This window comes from Theropithecus gelada, chromosome X (assembly GCF_003255815.1).
Source record: "Theropithecus gelada isolate Dixy chromosome X, Tgel_1.0, whole genome shotgun sequence".
Taxonomy (NCBI): domain Eukaryota; kingdom Metazoa; phylum Chordata; class Mammalia; order Primates; family Cercopithecidae; genus Theropithecus; species Theropithecus gelada.
Window position 1 is genome coordinate 132,225,143 of NC_037689.1, and position 20,632 is coordinate 132,245,774.

Sequence of the window (20,632 nt, forward strand, 5' to 3'; positions counted from 1 at the left end):
CTGGAAAACCATCGATGGCTATTGCCTATTTCCCATCTTTCTTCAGTCAGAGCCAGCTTTGAACATAGCCTTCAACACCAGAGACAGATCTCTACCTAAATCCTAGCACTGCCAATTACTTGCTGAGTGGCCTTAGAGAAGTCACTAGGCTTATCTGGCCTTCCATTTTCTTATCTGTAAATTGGAAATAACAGTTGTCCCTACCTCTCAAGTTTGACCAGCATTTGCCCACAGAGCTCCCACCTTTTCTAGGGGTCACTCCAAGCCTCATCCTTTCTTTAAGTCTCAGCTGGAGCCTTGCCTCCTCCAGGAGGACTTCTTATTCACAGCAGCACCCCCTCTCTGAATGTCCACAGCACTTGTGGCCTACAGGGAATAATTTAGCAGATACTAGTCTTATTGCCCACTCATATTTACATTTTCATCTTTTTTTTCTTTTCTTTTTTGAGATGGGGTTGTGCTCTGTCCCCCAGGCTGGAGTGGAGTGGAGTGATGATAGCTCACTGCAGCTTCGATCTCCTGGGCTCAACTGATCCTCCCATCTCAGCCTCCTGAGTAGCTAGGACCACAGGTGTGCACCACCAAGCCTGACTATTTTATTTTTAGTTTTTGTAGAGACAGTGTCTCCCTACATTGCTCAGGCTGGTCTTGAACTCCTGGGTTCAACAATCCTGCCTCGGCTTCCCAAAGTGTTGGGATTACAGAAATGAACCACCATGCCCAGCCTTTTTTTTTTTTTTTTCCTTTTTTAACATTTGTGGACATTTTCATCTTACCTGCTCATTTGGATGGCCAGGGCCCTTTGAGAGCAGGAGTAGGTCTACCCATTGTTTCTCCTAGAGCTTCTTAGAGAGCCAGTGCTATGCTGAGCATTCAGCAGCTCAGAGCTGGCACTTGACCGTGAGAAGATGCTTTATTCATCTTTAGAGTCCTCCTTTTAACTCTGATTGTCTCTAACTCCAGTGAGACAGGAAGGAAGGACTAAGGGTTGCAACCATCATCCAAATAATCATAGTAATTCTACTTATTTATAGAGCACCGATTATGTATCCAGCACTTTGAATATATGGATGCTCCTTGACTTATGATGGGGCTATGTCCTGATAAACCCATCACAAATCAAAAATATCATAAATCAAAAATGCATTCAATACCCTAATAAACCTGTCATAATGTCAAAACATTGCAAGCCAAACAGTTGCAAGTTGGGGACTGTCTGTATATTCTACTTGAGGCCAATTTAGCAGATGAAGAAACAAGCTCAGAGAGGATAAGCAACTTGCCCAGGGTCACTCAGCTATTAACTGCTGAAGCTGGAACTTGAACCCAAGTCTGTTTAAATACAGAGCCCATATTTGTTCCCTGCTGCCTCTGTAGTAACAGTGATCAGTATATTGACAGAATGAAGGACAAGTTATTAGAGCTGTTGGGATTAGAATGCAATTTATTCTAGTACTCTTTTTATAAATGAGAATGTCCATCCGGAGAGTAACATTGTGCTACCAGTGGTGGTGTAGCTTCTGACTCTGTTTCCTCTGAGAATCAAGGTACAGAGACATGCTTCTCTGTGGTCATGGGAGAGAATGAGACAAAGCAGCTCACAATGGATTTAGGGTCCCTGTCTCTTTCTCAAAGAGTCTGAAACTGATCATCTGGGTTAATGGGAACACACAGTTAAAAGCAATGATAAAGATAAGTAGGAGAGTAAAGGAAGGAGAATGATGAGATGGCATGTAAACAGGGGAAAGAATAGGCAATTAGACTGGGAAATATGTGTTAAGGGGAATCCACATGAATCCCTAAAAAATACCCTGTGCAGTTGGGGAGTGGTGCATGTGTGAGTGTGTGTGTGTGTGTGTGTGTGTGTGTGTGTATGATATTGATTTTAGATCTACGTGTGTGTGTTCAATCTTTAGATTTAAATAAAGAACAGACCAAATTCAGAGTCTAACTGCCTCCTTCTCAGCAGCCACTTCATCACCCCCATGTCACATTTCCCAGCTGGAGGGCAATAATTGCACGGCCAGATCTGGCCCCATCTGGGAAACACCAGGGTCTTCCTGAATCGTCATATACCATACTGGCTGCCAAGACATAAGGTGACCTAAGTGAAGCTTTCATACAGGCCATGTGCACAGTCATAAAATCTTGAGAGAATGTGGCAACAGAGACAGACTTGACTTACCTGCCAAATTTCCAAAGGGAAGAAGGAACTTGCTGTGTCTGTATTTGCCCCCGGGATTGGAAAAATGTATCTCAGTCACTGGAACTGAAAGGGGGTGGCCTTTACCTTCATAGGAGAGTCACTCTCTATACAAATCTTTCTGATGGCCTGATATATGTGTGTGTCTTTATATAAATAGAGCTAGATACTGACTTTGCCAGATTGCATCAGCTACCTGCTTAACATTTTACTCTGGTGCTTTCGAAACAATACTCTGAAAGTCAGAATAATATGTGGCCTCTGCAGCATTTCCCAGTTTGGCATTTTGTTTACAGAGTAAAAGAAACCTACTCACCCTTGAGATCATCAGTGATTGAATGATACCTACTGTCATGTGTTAGAAACCATGTCACCTTGACAGAGCTCATTCACAGGAAGAAGGGTGGGGTAGAGGGTTACAACATGGTGGTGGTAATTCTTAGAGAAATCAAGCAGTGAGCTGGCCACTTGTAGTGCTTGCTGTTGCCAAGGTAGTCTTTCATGTCTTTATTCAGTAAACATATATCAAGTATATCAGGCACAGGGAATACAAAAACAAATAATATATATTCCTTCCCGCCAGGAATCCAGCCTTTGTCCTGAGTTCTCTCAAGGAGCCCACTGCCAAATGAGAGGTAAGCCTCTTCAGGAAGAATGTTCAGGGAGAATGAGAACGCATGGACACAGGGAGGGGAACAACACACATTGTGGCCTCTCAGGGGGCTGTGGCGGGTGGAGAGCATCAGGAAAAATACCTAATGCATGCTGGGCTTAATACGTAGGTGATGGTTTGATCAATGCAGCAAACCACCATGGCACATGTTTACTTACATAACAAACCTGCACATGTACCCCGAAACTTAAAAAAAAAAAAAGAATTTTTAGGGATTGCTCGTCAGTATGGTTGCCTGAGCTGTTGCAGGAAGCTCCTCTCCTGCTCCAAACACATTGTTTTTCGAAAAATTTAAATCTGTCGTACAGAGCAGAAGCAAAAATAAACATATTCTAGTGCCAGAAATGAAAAGAGAGCTCAAAGCCATAGCAGTAACTATACAGCCTACAGAAGAACCAAAGGTGGTCACACATCCTGGGCGAAGAGTTTGAATGGCAGGGTGGGAACGGGAGTGGAATCTGAGCTCCTATGGAAAGTTAGCAGTGGGAAGTGCTGGCCCATAAGTGGGGATGGGGGAAAAACACAGTTCAGAAGTGTACTGGCCACTTTGAGCTGAGAGTAGGCAGTCACATAACCCAAAGTACACAAGGTAAAACAATTCCTGCCAAATAACAGTAATAACACTAGCCAAGTGCTTAATTATGTGCCAGACACTGTCCTAAGTGCTTGGCTTATATTATGTAGGTTGATGCAAAAGTAATTGTGGTTTTTGTCGTTGAAATAAATGGCAAAAACTGCAGTCATTTTCCACCAACCTAATAACTCATTTGTAGAACAGCCCTGTTTTCCAGATACTGAAACTGAAGAACAGAGAGATTAAATAACCTACCTAAGAACACACAGGTACTAAGTGGCAGAGCCAGAATTCAAACCCAGGTGGTATATAGCACATGAATCTGTGTTTGTATCTATGACTCAGGATGAATGCATAGCTAGAACTTACTAAGTCTGTGAGGAAATAAACCACCATAAGACTAGTACAACCAATGGAAGAATTCATACCTTAAGAACCACAGCTCATAGGGAAATCTAAAAGGGATTTTAAAATAAGTATGCTGAAAATGTTCAAAGTTTTTTTTTTTTGTTTTTTTTTTTTTGAGACAGAGTCTTGCTCTATCACCGAGGCTGGAGTGCAGTGGCACGATCTCGGCTCACTGCAACCTCCGCCTCCCGGGTTCAAGCAATTCTCCTGCTTCAGCCTCCTGAGTAGCTGGGATTACAGGTGCCTGCCATCATGCCCGGCTAATTTTTGTATTTTTTAGTAGAGATGGGATTTCATCATGTTGGCCAGGCTGGTCTTGAACTCCTGACCTCAGGTGATCCACCCGCCTCATCCTCCCAAAGTGCTGGGATTACAGGCGTGAGCCACCGTGCCTGACTGAAAGAGGTTTTAAAAAGGAATAGAAACTAGAAGGCAAGAATAGAATAGTTTGAAAAATACAGGTGAATGCAAAAAAGAACCGAAATATAGGCATTGCAATGGAAAAGAGAACACTTAACAGAGAGATTAAACAACAAACTAAACACAGTTGATGAGAAGATGAGTGAACCAGAAGATAGAGCTGAGGAAATTATCCAGAATGCAGAGCAGAGGAATAAAGAGATGAAAAATAAGAAAGGAGCCGGGCACGGTGGCTCATGCCTGTAATCCCAGCACTTTGGGAGGCCAAGGTGGATGGATCACGAGGTCAGGAGATCGACACCACGGTGAAACAGCATGTCTACTAAAAATACAAAAAATTAGCCAGGCATGGTGGCGGGCTATGGGCGAGGCTGAGGCAGGAGAATGGCGTGAACCCTGGAGGCGGAGCTTGCAGTGAGCCGAGATCGCGTCACTGCACTCCAGCCTGGGCGAAAGAGTGAGACTCCGTCTCAAGAAAAGAAAAAAAGAAAAAGAAAAATAAGAAAAGAAAGCTAAGCTACATGGAGGACAGAATGAGAAGTTCCAGTAAGTGTCCTGTTGGAGTTCCAGAAGGAGGGAAGAGAGAGAACGAGGAAGAGGCAGTATTTGAAAGATAACAGAGGATATTTTCTGGAGTTGTGGGAAACCATGAGTCCTCTAACTTCCTGTCTTAGTATCAGTCTCTGGAGCCTGCAGGTCTGTAGCTAGTCCTCATGGGAGGAGTCAGCCTCTTAGCTCTGCCACTGCTGTGATAATAGCTCAAGAGCACCAAGTTGTTTATATAAAGCAATGTTTCTCAATGTTGTTTTTGAAAAATTATCATCCCCTTCATCCCAGGAGCCTTTTAAGACGTCGTCTTTTTTTTTCTAATTTCTCCCCCCATTGAACTTTAATATCAAACATATGCTGTGTATCTGTGTATGTATTGTATGTGTACCTGTGCTTTGGGCAAGCATCCTATAGGATGTCCCCATCACCTGGAAGGAAGGGTGTTCTACTTCTTTTTGTCTCTTCCTTGGCATGGCTTTCTACTCATTCTTCAGGTGTCAGGTTAAATGCCACATCCTGAGCCTCCCAGAATAGATCAGGCCGCTATGTTATATGCTCTCCTTTAAGGTACTAATGTAAAGTATAAGTAAATAATAATCTACATAATTACTTATTCAGCAGGGGCCATTTCTCTCTTGCATTCTGCTGTGTCCCTGGAGCTCAGTACACTGGCGAGCAGTTGATAGATGCTCAAATAGCTGAATAAATGAATGAGCACCATGAGTGGCATTACCTGAGCAGATGAGAGGAAAATCACAGCCCTGGGAGGAACCTTGGAAAGCTATTTTAACTCTTCCCCAGTTTATGGGCAGAAGTATTGTGTAACTACTTCTGAAAGAGCAAAGTATGTGCTTTTCTTAAAACCACACTACAGTAGTTCCTTTTTCCTTTAAATAGTTCTCATTATTTGGAAGCAAAAGGTGGTCAGGAAGCAGTTTAGAATAGAGACAGACCTCTTTTTGAAAATACGTAAAAATAACATCTAAAATCATTTCCTATTTTAGAAGAGCCAGGGAAACTCCCAGCTTCAAAGAAACCCTGTAGTAAATTCTTTTGTTACAAGGAATAATGGACCAAATTGAGTGAAGATTCTCTTTTTACCTACCTCCCAACAAAACAGACAGGTTGAAATTTGTTATGGTCACAGTGGTGTGCTCATACCAACTCACAAGAGACAAATTAATTTTGAGAGCTGAGTTGTTAAATTCAGCCATTATTAGAAATTAAATTATATAACCTTGCAATTAAATAAATTATATGAAAAAACTAAGCTTGGCTGGGAGTGGTGGCTCATGCCTGTAATCCCAACACTTTAGGAGGCTGGGGTGGGAGGATCACTCAAGCCAAGGAGTTCCAGACTAGTCTGGGCAACATAGGGAGACCCTATCTCTACAAAACATAATTTTAAAAAAATTAGCTGGGTGTGGTGCCACACACCTGTGGTCCCAGCTGAGGCAGGAGGATCATTTGAGCCCAGGAGGTCGAGGCTGCAGTGAGCTACGATCATGCCACTGCCCTCCAGCCTGGGTGACAGAATGAGACCCTGTCTCAAAAAACGAAACCAAAAAAACCCACAAAGCTAATACATATGTGAAACTCATCCCTTTCTAATTATTTTACTACATTTTGCTATTATCCATGCTCTTGAGGTTACTTATATCTTTTGTATCAGTATAGTGGAAATACTACATAATGTTCTGCCACTGGGCATCTCTTCCCAACTCCACATTCTGTGACATCAAGTTGTGTAGCCTGAAGTTGGCCATGGTAGGACTATTTATGTCATGGAAACTGGCAAATGCTACAAAGCAGTGCTTAATCTATTGTTGTGTTGATTGTCTTGACCAAGAGTTGAGAACTTTCCCCACAGTCTGTTTTTGTGTAGCCCACAAGCAAAGGATGATTTTTACATTTTTAAAGTGTTGTAAAAAAAAAAAATGACTATGTGGCCACAAAGCTTGAAATGCTTAGCCAGGCGCAGTGGCTCATGCCTGTAATCCTAGTTTGGGAAGCTGAAGCAGGTGGATTGCTTGAGCCCAGTAGTTCAAGACTAGCCCGCTCAACATGATAAAACCTCATCTCTACAAAAAAACATAAAAAGCGTCCAGGCATAGTGATGCACGACTATAGTCCCAACTACTTGGGGCTGAGGCAGGAGAATTGCTTGAACTTGGGAGGCAGAGTTTGCAATGAGCTGAGATCATGCCACTACACTCCAGCCTCAGTGACAGAGTGAAACCCTGTCTCAAACAAACAAACAAACAAACAAAAAAAAAAGCCTAAAATATTTACTATCTGGCTCTTTAACAAAATATGTTTGACCGCCCCTGAACTAGGCTTAAGAAAGATGGCTTATGGATACAAGAGTTAGGTAAAAATGAACTAAAGCATGAGTATGAATGTTAATTAGCTGTATGAAATTTACAAGAATGAATATTGTATATTTTATTATTTTTGGATCACATGCCACACATTTAAAATAAAGGTGTGTGTGTGCACACGCGCATGCACACGTGCATGCGCAGATTGTTAAGCATTTACCAGAACACACTGGTAAGGAGGGGCATAGGTCTGAGAGGATTCTTTGAGTCTTTGAATAGGTTCATGGTCCCTTTTCTTCAGGGGTTCTGAGCAAAGTTCCTAACCTGAAAACAAACGCACATCTGAGCCATCTTAAGGCATTTGAGTTATGGCTGCAAGTTCTAACCCTCTTCATTTGATCATGGTGATGGGGGAGGCTGTCTAGTCCTTGAGGCCTTGAGCTGCCTGGGAAAGTCTTCAGGAAAAGATAACATTTCACTTTGGTGACAAATTTGTTGATTTTACAGATAACATCCACATTTTGCCCTCGAGGAGCATTCAACAAGGACATTGGTTTTTATGTTTTTCTCTAAACAGTCATTAGTACAAATTAATAAATCTTTTTGTTGAGGGAACATTGGGCTATATTTCATCTTTGTTCCGCTAACAGAAAAAAAAAAAGAAAGAAAAGAAATGTGTTTCCTTGGGTTCAGGATATAAAGAACAAGAGACTTTGAAGTTATATGGATCTGGCGTGTGCCTGTAAGTCATACCAAGGACACAGGACACTGGTTATGCGCATGAGCAGAGCACATGTGAATGTGTCCTTGCTTTCTCTGGCAGTGGAATTTAGAAACCTCTGGAACAGAGGTTCTCAAACTTACGGGTGCCTCAGAATCACCTGGAGGGCCTGTTAAAACACAGATGACTGGGTCTCACTCCCAGAGTTTCTTTCACTATGTCCCTGGTGGGGGCCCCAATTTGCATTTCTAACCAGTTCCCCAGAGATGCTAATGCTGATGCTGTTGGTCCGGGAGCCACACTTTGAGAACCAGCAGTCTAGGAAGAAAGCCCCAGTTTTTCACATGCCTGGGTTTGATTATATTCTGCCTTGAGATGTTTCCTACAGGGTCACTTTGACAGTTTGTGGTCATCTAAGCAAGCTGGAAGATGCGTTTCTCTCAAATTCACACAACTGCCAGGCAAAAAGCTTGGCTGCTCTGACTGCTCTAAGCCTGCACCATTTCATCTTTGGGGAGCATCAGGTACATTCCCATCAGAAAGTCCTTTGGGGCCTGAGTTAGCATTTCATCTCCTGTAAAGGCAGAAGACACAGTGAACCTGGCTTCCTGACCTGGCTGTCCAGAAAGGGAGCCAGCGGCCCAGAAGATGCGGTGCAATGTGATGTGCAGATGAGGACGTTGAAATTTTGGCACTATTAAGCTTCAGGTTTTATCTGAGGGAAAGAGTGAAAGAGGGGTGAGAAGCACTATTTCCAAGAAGGTGGAAATGATGGCGGAGCTTCCTTTCTCCATGAGCCAGAGCAGGACCATAGAGAAGTAGAGCCAAGAAGGCTACAGAATGCAATGCAATATCTAAATGGTCTCTACTGGTTATCTTTGCGAGGTGGGGCCATAGGAGATTTTTTTTTCTATTTTTCTGCATTTTCTAAATTTAAAAACTTAATCTGTACATATGCTAATTAATAAAAAAAAACTCCCCACTGTATTTCCGTTTGTAAAAATGTAGCCATAACGTACAAAGGTAGGTGCATAAAGTATATTAACCTTAATTGCAAGCTTTGTGATTTTGAAGTGTGTATGTGTGTGTATGTGCGTGTGTTTGTGTATGTCTGTGTGTGTTTGTGTGTATGTTTGTGTGTGTGTGTGTGTGTGTGTGTGATATAACCAGAATCTAGATCAAGATAGAGAACATTTCCAGCTTCTTAGAAGGTTCCCTCATGCCCCTGGTCATTATCCCCTAAGGATCACCACTGAGTCCTGGCCTTTACCATCACCCATTAGTTTTGTCTATTCTTGCACTTCAGAGAAATGGAATCATACAACATGTGTTTTTTGTGTGTCTGGTTTCTTTAGCTCAATCTAATGCTGATGAGATTTACTCATTTTATTGCTAATTAGAATTCCGTTGTATGGACCCAGCACAATGTATTTATCCATTCTTCTGTTGATGGGCATTGAGGCTATTTCTAGGTTTGGATTATAATGGATACCTCTATTTCATTTAAAAGTTAGGATGTAGCTATGGAAATGATAGATTCCCTAGTAGTAACAGCTCCCTTTGATGGAATGCCTCCTTTGTGGCAGGTATTTTACTTAGTTCTAATGTTTTTATCAACCTGTGGGATGATGCCATTATTCCCCTGTCACAGGGGAGAAGACACAAGCTGAGAGACAGGTTGAGTTCTCTGTGAAGCAGATGCTCTGACAGGTGGGAGTGCAAGAGGTTTAGCGGGAAATACCTGTGAAAGAAAAGGGGAGAAAGTAGGACCAGGCAAGAGGAGCCCAGAGCGTGATGCAGACCTGTCAAAGTCTGTGCCCAACAGGGAGCTCTGGAGCAAATACTGCCTTTTAGAGGAGTCTTCTGGGTGGTGGAAATGGGCCTTGTATCACCTCCTTCATCAGCCATTGGCTAGGGGCCACCTCAAGAACAGCATGACCTTGGCTCAAAAGCTGAGGCAGACCCTGAAGGAGCTAACAGCTGGCGGCTGTCAAGTAATCACACTCCTTCCAGCTGGTCAGCGGGTTCTTTCTTGACAGGGGATCTAAGCAGTGCATCTCTGTGTCTGCCATAGCAAGCGAATGCAGAATCGGGGACTCAAACTCAGGCTGTCTGGTATCAAAGCTTGTCCGCTTTGCACTCTGCCATTCTACCTTCCCTAACTCAGGAAACCCTATAGTCAAGAGGTCAAGAATCTCCCAAAGGCATGAGTCAGGATTGTCAGTTGCTAGGTAGGGCCAAAGCTAGCGGGAGGTCACATTCCCTTTCTATCCTGGGAAGTCTGCTGCAACTGTGAGGTGCTCACTTCCCAGCAAAAGTGGGAAGGACATGTCCAGAGTAAATCCATTGCCACTTGCTGGGGGACTGCCCAAAGTGTGAAGCTGTGTGACCGGCAAAGAAGATGCAAGCAAGAGCATTTTTCCTTCAAGAAAAAAAGAAAGAAAGAAAGAAAGAAACCAAATCCCTCTACTTTCTGAAATTCTGGGCTCTAACTATAGCTTAAACTGAGAGTGGACAGTCTTAGGAGGATGAACATGGGATGAATTTCCCAGCTAAGGGGAAAGAAGAAAAGACGTTTCCTAAACTCACAACAGCACGCTCAGAAAGAGGAATGGAGGTCTACACTGAAGCCTAACTTTCCAAGGAAAGGAAGGTTGGTTCTGCAAACACGTGTAACTTTTCCACATGATCTCCTTCCAGGTTGAGTCATTAGACCTAATGTCGGTGACCAGCATTTCCCTGGGCAACGATTCTTTCTCTACTGAGGGGATGGAGGGATGAGAGGCTTCTGGGTGTGCTAAGCTGAGACACTGGGACTATTGTAGGCCCTCCATATCTGACCATTCTTTTCTGTCAGTTAAAAATGTTGTGGACCAGAAATAAACCCTCACGTTTATGGTCAATTTACTTTCAACAAGAGCATCAAAACAATTCAATAGGGGAAAGGATAGTCTTTTAAACAAATGGTGCTGGGACAACTGGATATCCACATGCAAAAGAATGGAACTGGATCTTTACCTTACACCATGTGCAAAAATTAAATAAAAGTATATCAAAGGTCAAAATGCATGAGCCCAAACTATAAAACTCGTAGAAATAAACATACATGTAAATCTTAGGTTTGACACCAAAAGCACAAGCAACCATGAAAAAAATACACCTATTTTTTCTTTGATGAAATGGAGACTTCATGAAAATTAAGAGCCTTTGTGCTTCAAAGCACACAACCAAAAAAATGAAGAGACCACCCATGGAATGAGAGAGAATTTTTGGAAATTATATATCTTATAAGAGACTTGTATCTAGATTACATGCAGAACACTTAAAACTCCATAAAGTAAAAAGACAAATAACCCAATTAAAAATGATCAAAGGATCTGAATAGACTGTCTTCCAAAGAAGATACACGAATGCCCAATGGAGCACATAAAAATATGCTCAACATCAATAATTAGGGTAATGCAATTCCAAGCTACAGTGAGGTACTACCTCACACCTATTAGGATGACTGTAATAAAAAATACAATGGAAAATAACAACTGATTATGAGAATGTGGAGAAATCAGAACCCTTATGCATTGCCGATGGGGTTGTAATATGCAGCTGCTTTGAAAAACAGTTTGGCAGTTCCTCAAAAAGTTAAACATGGACCAGGCACAGTGGCTCACACCTGTAATCCCAGCACTTTGGGAGGTCAAGGCAGTAAGATCACTTGAAGCCAGGAGTTTGAGATCTGCCTGGGCTATGCAGGGAGACTCCATCTCTATTTTTTAAAAATTTAAAAAGGCTGGGCGTGGTGGCTCACATCTGTAATCCCAGCACTTTGGGAGGCTGAGGCCGGTGGATCACGAGGTCAGGAGATCGAGACCATCCTGGCTAACACGGTGAAACCCCATTTCTATTAAAAAAAAAAAAAAAAAAAATTCGCCTGGCGTGGTGGCAGGTGCCTGTAGTCCCAGGTACTCGGGAGGCTGAGGCAGGAGAATGGTGTGAACCCAGGAGGCGGAGCTTGCAGTGAGCAAGATCACGCCACTGCACTCCAGCCTGGGTGACAGAGCGAGACTCCGTCTGAAAAAAACAAAAAAAATTAAAAATAAATCTGGGTGTGATGGTGCATGCCTGTAGTCCCAGCTACTCAGGAGGGTGAGGCAGAAGGACTGCTTGAGACTAGGAGTTTGAGGCTGCAGTGAGCCAAGGCCCCACCACTGCACTCTAGCCTAAGTGACAGAACAAGACCTTGTCTCAAAAAAGAAGTTAACTGTGGAGTCACCCTATGATCCAGCAATTCCACTCCTAGGTGCATACACATCCAGGAGAATTGAACATAGATCCACATAAACACTTGTACACCAATGTTCATAGCAGCAGTATTCACAATAGCCAAAAAGTGGAAACAACCCAAATACCCATCAACAGACAAATAGATAAACAAAATGTGGTATAGTCATATTATTCAGCCATAAACAGGAATGAAGGACTAATGCATACTACAACATGGATGAACCTTGAAAACATGATGCTAAGTGAAAGAAGCCAGACACAAAAATCACATATGCATGATTCCATTGATATGAGATATACAGAATACGGAAATCCATACAGACAGAAAGAGATTAGGAATTGCCAGAGGATGGAGTGGGGAGAGAATGGGAAGGACTGTTTAATGGGTACAGTTTACTTCTGGAGTAATGACAACATTCTGGAACTAGTGATGATGGTTGCACAACTCTAAACCTAAAGTCACACATCTATCAAATGGTAGGGCTAAGATGTCAGTCCACTCAGTCTTACTCCAGTACCCACACCCAGAGGCACTTTGTCTAGAGTTGGATGCCCAGACTTATAATTCAGTATTCTGGATCCTGGGTATCATGTTCTAGTTTTATTTTTTTTTAAAGGGATGTCTGTTTGTTTCCTCAAAAGGGCCTCTAAGGGCCCTGGGAAGAAGTAGTGATGGGTCTAAATACGGCCATAATGTCCAGCTCACACTTGTCTATAGTAATTCCACACAGGTGAGGCTTTCATACAAAGGTTTCAAGGCTGAAGACAGAAAATTCTAGGACAGGGAAAGACTTCCTCCTGGCCTCCAAATTTCCCTGAGATTGGGGCAGGATGGGCTAAGTGTGAGTACTCCAAACAAAGCGGAGCCAAGCCCTCTCCCACCTCACCAACCTCCCCCAGTGAGCAAGTACACTGTGGTCTTTAACCAAAACCAAATGAGAAGTCGTGGCTACACTTGGTGGCAATAGAGCAGGCAGGCCCAGCAAAAATGGGTCTGGCCTTTGAAAACGGCCTCCCAGAGGCTGCCTCCCAACATGGGGCCTCCAGTATTGTTCTGGCCTTTGTGCTCCCCAGAAATCACCCACAACAGGGTCTGTTAGACCTGAATATCCATCCACAGGGGTAGGAGGGACAGGTATGTGAGTTATTAGGGGCTACCTCTTTTTCTGGCCCATCCCATCTTTCCAGGATCTTCCCTACAGTCTTCCTGGTTTCATGTGATTCAATTAAGTCCACTCACATCTCTGGAGTGCCCACTCTGAGAATTCAGGGATGATTTGACTAATCTGCCCTCAAAGAGTTCACTTTCCAGTGGGATATATTTTGGAGCCAGACAGCTTGGGTTCAAATCCTGACTTCATCATTCCTTAGCCGTGTGATGTTGGGCAAGTTACTTAACCTCTGAATTTCCCAGGTCCCTCATCAATAAAATCAAGATACTGACGTTAATATGTGTAAAGAAGGTAGAACAGTGACTTGCGCATTGTAAGCTGGAGATGAGTGTGAGCTCTTATTCTCTAGAGTGAGAAATGCTGTGGTTGGAGAAAACACAACACTTTGTAGGGGAGCACAGAGGAGAAGGCCAAACTCAGACAGAGGGAATCCAGGAAGGCTTTCCAAATGAGGTGCTCCCAGAGGGAAGCCTTGCAGAATGGGTAGGAGTTAGGAGAGAGAAGCAGTGGGGAAAGAGCAGTTGGGACGGGGGAAGGGGCATGAGCAGCAGCAGAGTGGCTGAGAACTGCCCAGTGTGAGCGGGATGCTGGGGCAGCTTGGTGTTTCTGGAGCTGGAGGCCCGCAGTAGTGGAATACAAGGCTGAAGCAGGCGGTGGGCTTGGTGGTGGAGGGGCCTTACACAGCCTGGCTACTCTCCCCGAAGTCTCCTGTTTCTCCCTCTGAGTCAGGCCAGCCTGCTCTTGGCCATGGGACTTGCCCTGGATCTCGAAAGAACCTTGGCTGGGGTTCACAGGAGGCTGCAACCATCTCCAGGAAATGCCGAGGTGATGAGGATGGCCCTGCATACGGCTAATGTAACTGTCACTCCAGTCTCCCAACCCCACCCCCACCCTGAGAAACACATTTTTGTCTCTGTCTCTGGAAAACATGTGTGCAAGCAAAGTTTGGCTGGGTGGCAGCTGAAACTTTTTGTGTGTGTGTGTGTGTGTGTGTGTGACAACAGAAAGGCACCAACAATCTGGCTCTTGCTACCTGGGAGCTCCCAGCCCGGCCTCCTACGTTCACCTGAAAAGCCCAACACACCCCTGGGTGGTCCCATGCCACCTTGGGGACTGTCCTCCCTGCATCTGTTTCCTGCTGACCTTACAGCAGAAATCAGCAGGCAAAGGGACCCGACTGCCTCATGCTTGAGGAATGCCTCCCGAGCCCCCTCCCACCTCCTGCCTCCCAGCTTCCAGAATTCAACAGCTCGCCTCTTGTGGGTCAATGTTTGCAGAAAATGTTTGCAGACTTCGTATCATGCCATTTCCAGGAATAATTAGCAGTCAGGCAGTCAGTCTCTCATTCAGGTCTGGTGAACGAAAACCTCAAGAATGTGGAGCTGGGTAGGGGTGGGAATGGGAGTGGGTGAGGTTTGAGGTGTTTGCCCATCTCGCCAGCCTGCCTAGCTGGCTGAGTGCACAAGCCACTGGATCCCAGTCCCTGAGCACACCACCAACGAACCTGCTCTGACTGGCCTCCGTGGAACACAGAATAACTGACTGGTCATTTTGTTGTTCCATGAATGCCAAGTCACAATGTAGCCTCCAGCCCTGCCATGCAAATAAGACAAGGAGATGCCCTAGCTCATGCAACTCATACCAAGAGCAAGCAGTCACGGGCACCTTTGCCAATCATGTCCCATTGCCTTGAGAACTTGGCCTCTGCAAACTCCCTTCCCCCATTCTTACCTAACAAAGACCTGCTGGTTTCAAGTTCCCAGCCCCAATTCAACCACATGGTGAGCAGTTGGGGATCTTTCTGAGAAGGCTGTTATCTATAACATGTTTGGGAGTTCCTTGCATTATTTTACTGAGCCAAAGCATAATGTGATTGCCTTGCTTCTTCATTTGTTAAAAAAAAATTTAACCCCATGAGGTGAAACTCCTATGACATCTTGGATGTCAGGCCTTCAACTTTTGACTAAGACCAAGTTTCTCTCTGTGATAGCTCAGTGTTATAAGTTTTATAAACAGACCCCTGAATACATGCAAAGGGCTTTCTGTCCTCCTAAATTAAAAAAAACTAGCTCAATAGACTAGCATGACAGAGTATTTTTAGCAAAATAATATCTAACAGAAATAGATGTAAAATGTTGTAATTTGGTCCAAAAAATCAATTGCACGAATATAAAACAGGAGAAAACTGGCCTAATGGTAAAACATGTTTAAAAGTGGGGAACAGGGGGAAGGCTTAGGGGTGTCTGTTGACAGTCAGGTCACTGTAAGTCAATGTATAATGTGACCAGTTGTATTAGTCCGTTTTCACACTGCTATAAAGAACTACCTGACACTGGGTAATTTATGAAGAAACGGGGTTTAATTGACTCATAGTTCCACAGGCTTAACAGGAAGCATGACTGGGAGGCCTCAGGAAATGTACAATCATGGCGGAAGGCGAAGAGGAAGCAAGCACGTCTTACCATGGTGGAACAGGAGAGAGAGAGAGAGCAACGGGGAAAGTGCCACACACTTTTAAACCATCAGACCTCATGAGAACTCACTCACTCTCAGGACAACAGCAAGGGAGAAATCCACCCTCATGATCCAATCACCTCCAACTAGGCCCCTCTTCCAATTTGACATGAGATTTGGACAGAGACACAAATCCAAACCATATCACCAGTGAAACAAAAAGCAAAATTGGTCGTAAGTTGCATTCTTAAGAGTCTAGTCTTCAGAATAAAGGAGTTCTGCCCTGACCTCATAAATCAAGCAAAACCCTCCCGAGTCATTGGGCTACATTTTGGGCACCACAAACCCATGGGCAAAGGCATAGAGAGTGATAGAGCTGGGTGGAGAAAGTTCTGTTCCTTTATTATCTATCCCCTCACTAGAATGGAAACTCCAGGAGGGCAGGGATCCCATTTGTTTCATCCACTGCTGTATCCCCAGTACAAAGTACACTGCCTGTCATATAGTATAAGCTCAGTAAATGAAACTCAGAGCCTGAATAAATGAAAAAAAAAAATCATTTTCAGAGCCATTTAAGAGTGTGAAACCATCTCTGGTGGTGACGACCCTCCTATTGGAATAGTCCAAGGAGAAGAAGGATAGTTATTTGGTGTGGGAACTGTATAGGGGATTCCAGGATCATTAGATAATCTCACAGGGTCCCCTGACAAATTCCAAGGGCTTATGATAACATCCTCTGTGGGGAATGCAGGGGCTGACGGGGTATCTCTGGGTGGTCCCAATACCCTAGCTGGCTGTGTGCTCAGAAGCCCATGAAGCCTGAGTTCTCTTGTGTACTTCCTTGTACACTCTCTCTTGCTCTCTCTTCCCTTCTATTTTGATGTTAAGTAGTGTCTCTGGAGCATCCTGTGGTAGCTGTACTAAAATCAGGCAATACTCAGTTATCTTCCTCTTTGATGGAAATGTTGGTGCTACTAATCTAATTAGCTGTTTGGAGGCACATCCCCACTCTCTGAAGAAAAATACCCTTGATCAATATGAACCTCAATAAGAACTGATGATTCTGATGAAACAGAGCAAAGGATTCTTTCATAAGTCATGAAAGTTACCCCAAAAGGGGGCTTCATTTGAAAAAAAATCCACAATATACTAGTGAATAAGTTAGGGGCTGACTATTTACTATACATAAGTTGCTGCACTAACAATGCCCTGTAATAGGCAACTGGCTGGTGGGTGAGAAGATTTCAGAATGGATCTGGTGTTTTTCCTCCTTATTGAATGTACTTCTAGGCACCTCCATAAATCCTGTCATTTCAGAGACTCCTTCAGCTATATACAATTAGAGACAAACTCAAGACTTACTGGGTACTTGGTCAAGGCTCAAACTCCTTATGTAAGTCACAAGAATATGGATCTTCCCCCTCTGTGTCTGCTTAAACTGAAATAGCCATTTTGGAGAATCCAGTAAGTGCTGACAGGGGAAAAGTTGAGAAAGAGAGAAACATCTCAGGCTTGTGAACTTGCTGAAATTAAACTGGGTGAGCCTCTGCAGGCTAAAGTATTTTTAAAATGAAAGAAAAAGAGAGAGAAAGGAAAGAAGGAAGAGAGGGGAGGAGAGAAAGAAGAGGAAAGGGGGAGGGAGGAGAAGGAAAGAATGGAGGGAAGGAGAGAGGGAGGGAAGGAGGGAGGGAGGAAGGGAGGAAGGAAGGAAGGAAGGAAGGAAGGAAGGAAGGAAGGAAGGAAGGAAGGAAGGAAGGAAGGAAGGGAGGGAAGGANAGGAAGGAAGGAAGGAAGGAAGGAAGGAAGGAAGGAAGGAAGGAAGGGAGGGAGGAAGGGAGGAAGGAAAGGAGGAAGGGAGGAAGGGAGGAAGAGAGGGAGGGAGGAAGGGAGGGAGGGAGGGAGGGACAGAGGGGAGAGACAGAAGAGGGGGCAGGGAAAAGGGAAATTTGAATGGATTTGTGTGACAGGATATGAGGAAGAAAATGGTCCATAATTCTGTGGCCATTTCTTTTCAGCCTAGAAACTCTATCATGTGAAAGTCTCATCATAGTCCTAAATTTTTTTTTTTTTTAAACGGAGAGGTTTAGTCGACCAAATGATTCCAAATGAAAAGTGGCCATAAGATGCAGAGCCCACCCTGGTCCCCAAGCCCTGTGGCCTAATAAGGCTGTTTCAGATTGCTGCCTCCCTCACAGAGAGATGGAATTTGTTGATAGTGAGTGTCAAACGCTGGAGAGATTTGTGGACGGTTAGGCTGACACTGTCTTTTGATCTCCATCTGTTGAGGGAGGAAAGGGGCTGGCCTTGCTTTCCAACATAACTTAATCCCAGAATGAGAGTCCAAAAAGCTTCCAACAACCTGACCTAGGTACTGCCAGCCATTTTTCAAATGTCCCTCACTTGCCTTCACTCTTCTGTTGATGAGAAGAAATGTGGCTATAATCTTGTGTGGGGCTGGGTAGGACTGTTCACACGGTCTTTATCTATCCTGCAGATGAAAGGAAAAATGTTCAACAGATGGATATTTCTAAAGCCTACCACCCTTTGCTTTTTTGAAGCTACACATCTGTTGGGTATGACCACAACTCCCTACAGAGTGAAACACAAGACGGCCTACTTGAACACCAAAATCTTGGCCCAGCAGCCCATTTGGGAGCCATTTAGGATATGACCCTTTTATGACACTTCACAAGTTGAATGGTAAAGGAAGATACCAAGGTTGCCCAAAGCTAGCTGATAAGCTGATATCATGGATCTTCTTCAGAAATTCTAGATTCAGGATGACATGTTGAGGAAAAAGATTCCAAGCACTGAATCTTAAAACTCATTTTCTCAGTCTTATGCCTCAAATTCTCTTGGGAATCCTGAAACAGACCTGTGGAGACACTCTTAACCTTTGCAATGCCAAGAGAGCCTCCAGTCAAAAGGCCACTCAGGAATGAAATGGAAGGGTTGGGGTAAGGGCAGGGATGTTTCTATGTCTTCAGTAGATCCAAATAAGAAAAGCTCACACAGGCAATAAAAGAAGGCCAAAGTGAGAAAGGACTCAGGACAAAATAAACGTGGTTCCTACAGCATTCAACCCATACTTAACCTCAATCACATGCGCCATGACCCACAAGCATCTGTGGTGCACAGACATGGGTAATTCAAAACTGTAGAAAACAAACATCAACAGCCTCTCAGACAGTGGTTGACTGGGTCCTCCACTTTCCTATGGGCTATGTTGGTTTCACGTAGATGTGGCCCAAGATAGACCATACTAACTGCTTTGGTACTTCCAGGATGTGGAAGAAACTATTTTGGAGTATTCAAGGAAAACTTGAAATGGGTTCTCATTGGTTTCTCACTCCTTCCTCTTCCTGTCTTCACAGCTGGCAATACAGATCAGACCCAATCTTTTAGCAGAACAGGGAAGAAAGAACTCGGCCCAAGCTCTGCTTTCACTAAAAGAACACAGGACAGGAGTTTGGGAAGAGAAAACTCATCGAGGAAACACTCATTCTCTATTCGCTTCAATTCTTAGCTGAGGCTCTTTGGACAAATGTAACCTTCCAGACCTCAGTTGTCCTAATCATCTACGTGGTGAACAAGAACAGTGATCCATCTGAGGCAGGGGAGCTGAATCAGTCGTCACTTAATGCGTCGAACTCTGGAGTCTAGGATCAGTGGGCTTTGTTCTGAGCCCATAGACAGCCTCATTGTCTCTGAACTCTGCTAAAGGCTGAGTTGGCTTATAATTAAGATGAAAAAGTAAGCTATTACATCTGGGCAGAGCCTAACCCTGCTGTCAGGCCTCTTGTTCCTTTTCCATGCTAGAATTCTAGACCAGGCAAGTCCAAGACAGAAGTTGGTGAGATTGCCTTGTTCCCCCATAGGCCTCTCCAAACATCTCTAACCATGTGGCCTGGATAGAAATAAAGTGGCCTGGCCGGGTGCAGTGGCCCATGCCTGTAATCCCAGCACTTTGGGAGGCCGAGGCGGGTGGATCACCTGAGGTCGGGAGTTCAAGACCAGCCTGACCAACATGGAGAAATCCCGTCTCTACTAAAAATACAAAATTAGCCGGGCATGGTGGTGCATGCCTGTAATCCCAGCTACTCGGGAGGCTGAGGCAGGAGGATCACTTGAACCCAGGAGGCAGAGGTTGTGGTGAGCCAAGATCATGCCATTGCACTCCAGCCTGGGCGACAAAGTGAGACTCTTTCTCAAAAAAAAAAAAAAAAAAAAGTAAAGAAAGAAAAAGAAAAAAGAAATAAAGTGGCCTTTTTTCCCTCCTGCCATTTATGTCCCCAAAGGATGAAGGCAGAGTTAGAACTCACGATGCGGGCAACCAATACAGAAAATCTGAGCTCTTGAGATCCATTTTGGAGCAGAGATGGAGAGTCTGAATTCCCAGATGGACCAGGTCACAACACCATTGCTCAACCCTCTGTTGTTCTGAGCAAGGCTAGAGTAGCCCTCTTTCCGTCTCCCCCAAAGGTAGAATATGGGCTCGCAGAGGCAGGAGCAAGAGGGGAGGCTAGAACAAAGGAGTGTTTCTTTAGCAGAGTGACCTTCCATAAGTCACTTAACCCTTCCATGCCCCTTGCTGTCATGTGACTCAAGTCATAATTTATTGGTTAGAAACGTTCAGTTGCTCAACGAAAAGTAACGGAAAAAGGGTGAACTCGTATAGTCATTCTACTAAGGAAACTTTGTCCATTCAAAGTCAGGTTACAGATGGCCTTTATTTTAATTAAAAAGCATCTGGAAATTGAAAAGCCTGTTTGGCCTGGGGCCTCATTGGAGAGTAACTGAGGCATGTCATCTGGCTGGGCCATCCCATGGTTCTCTCAGTGGGGGCTAGCGGGAAC

General features: G+C 44.1%; 1 protein-coding gene across 3 annotated transcripts in view; it reads right to left on the minus strand.

Annotated features, from left to right (window-relative positions):
* Positions 1-20,632, minus strand: part of PLAC1 (placenta specific 1) — a 198,004-nt gene that overhangs the window by 90,327 nt on the left and 87,045 nt on the right. The window contains exon 1 of one of the 3 annotated variants that reach the window (XM_025372464.1): positions 2,186-2,351. The exons of 1 other annotated variant lie outside the window; for it this stretch is intronic. The gene's annotated coding sequence lies outside the window, so the exon portion shown is untranslated. Of the gene's footprint in view, positions 1-2,185; positions 2,352-20,632 lie in introns of those variants that run through there. One more of the 3 variants, XM_025372466.1, reaches the window with a different exon arrangement.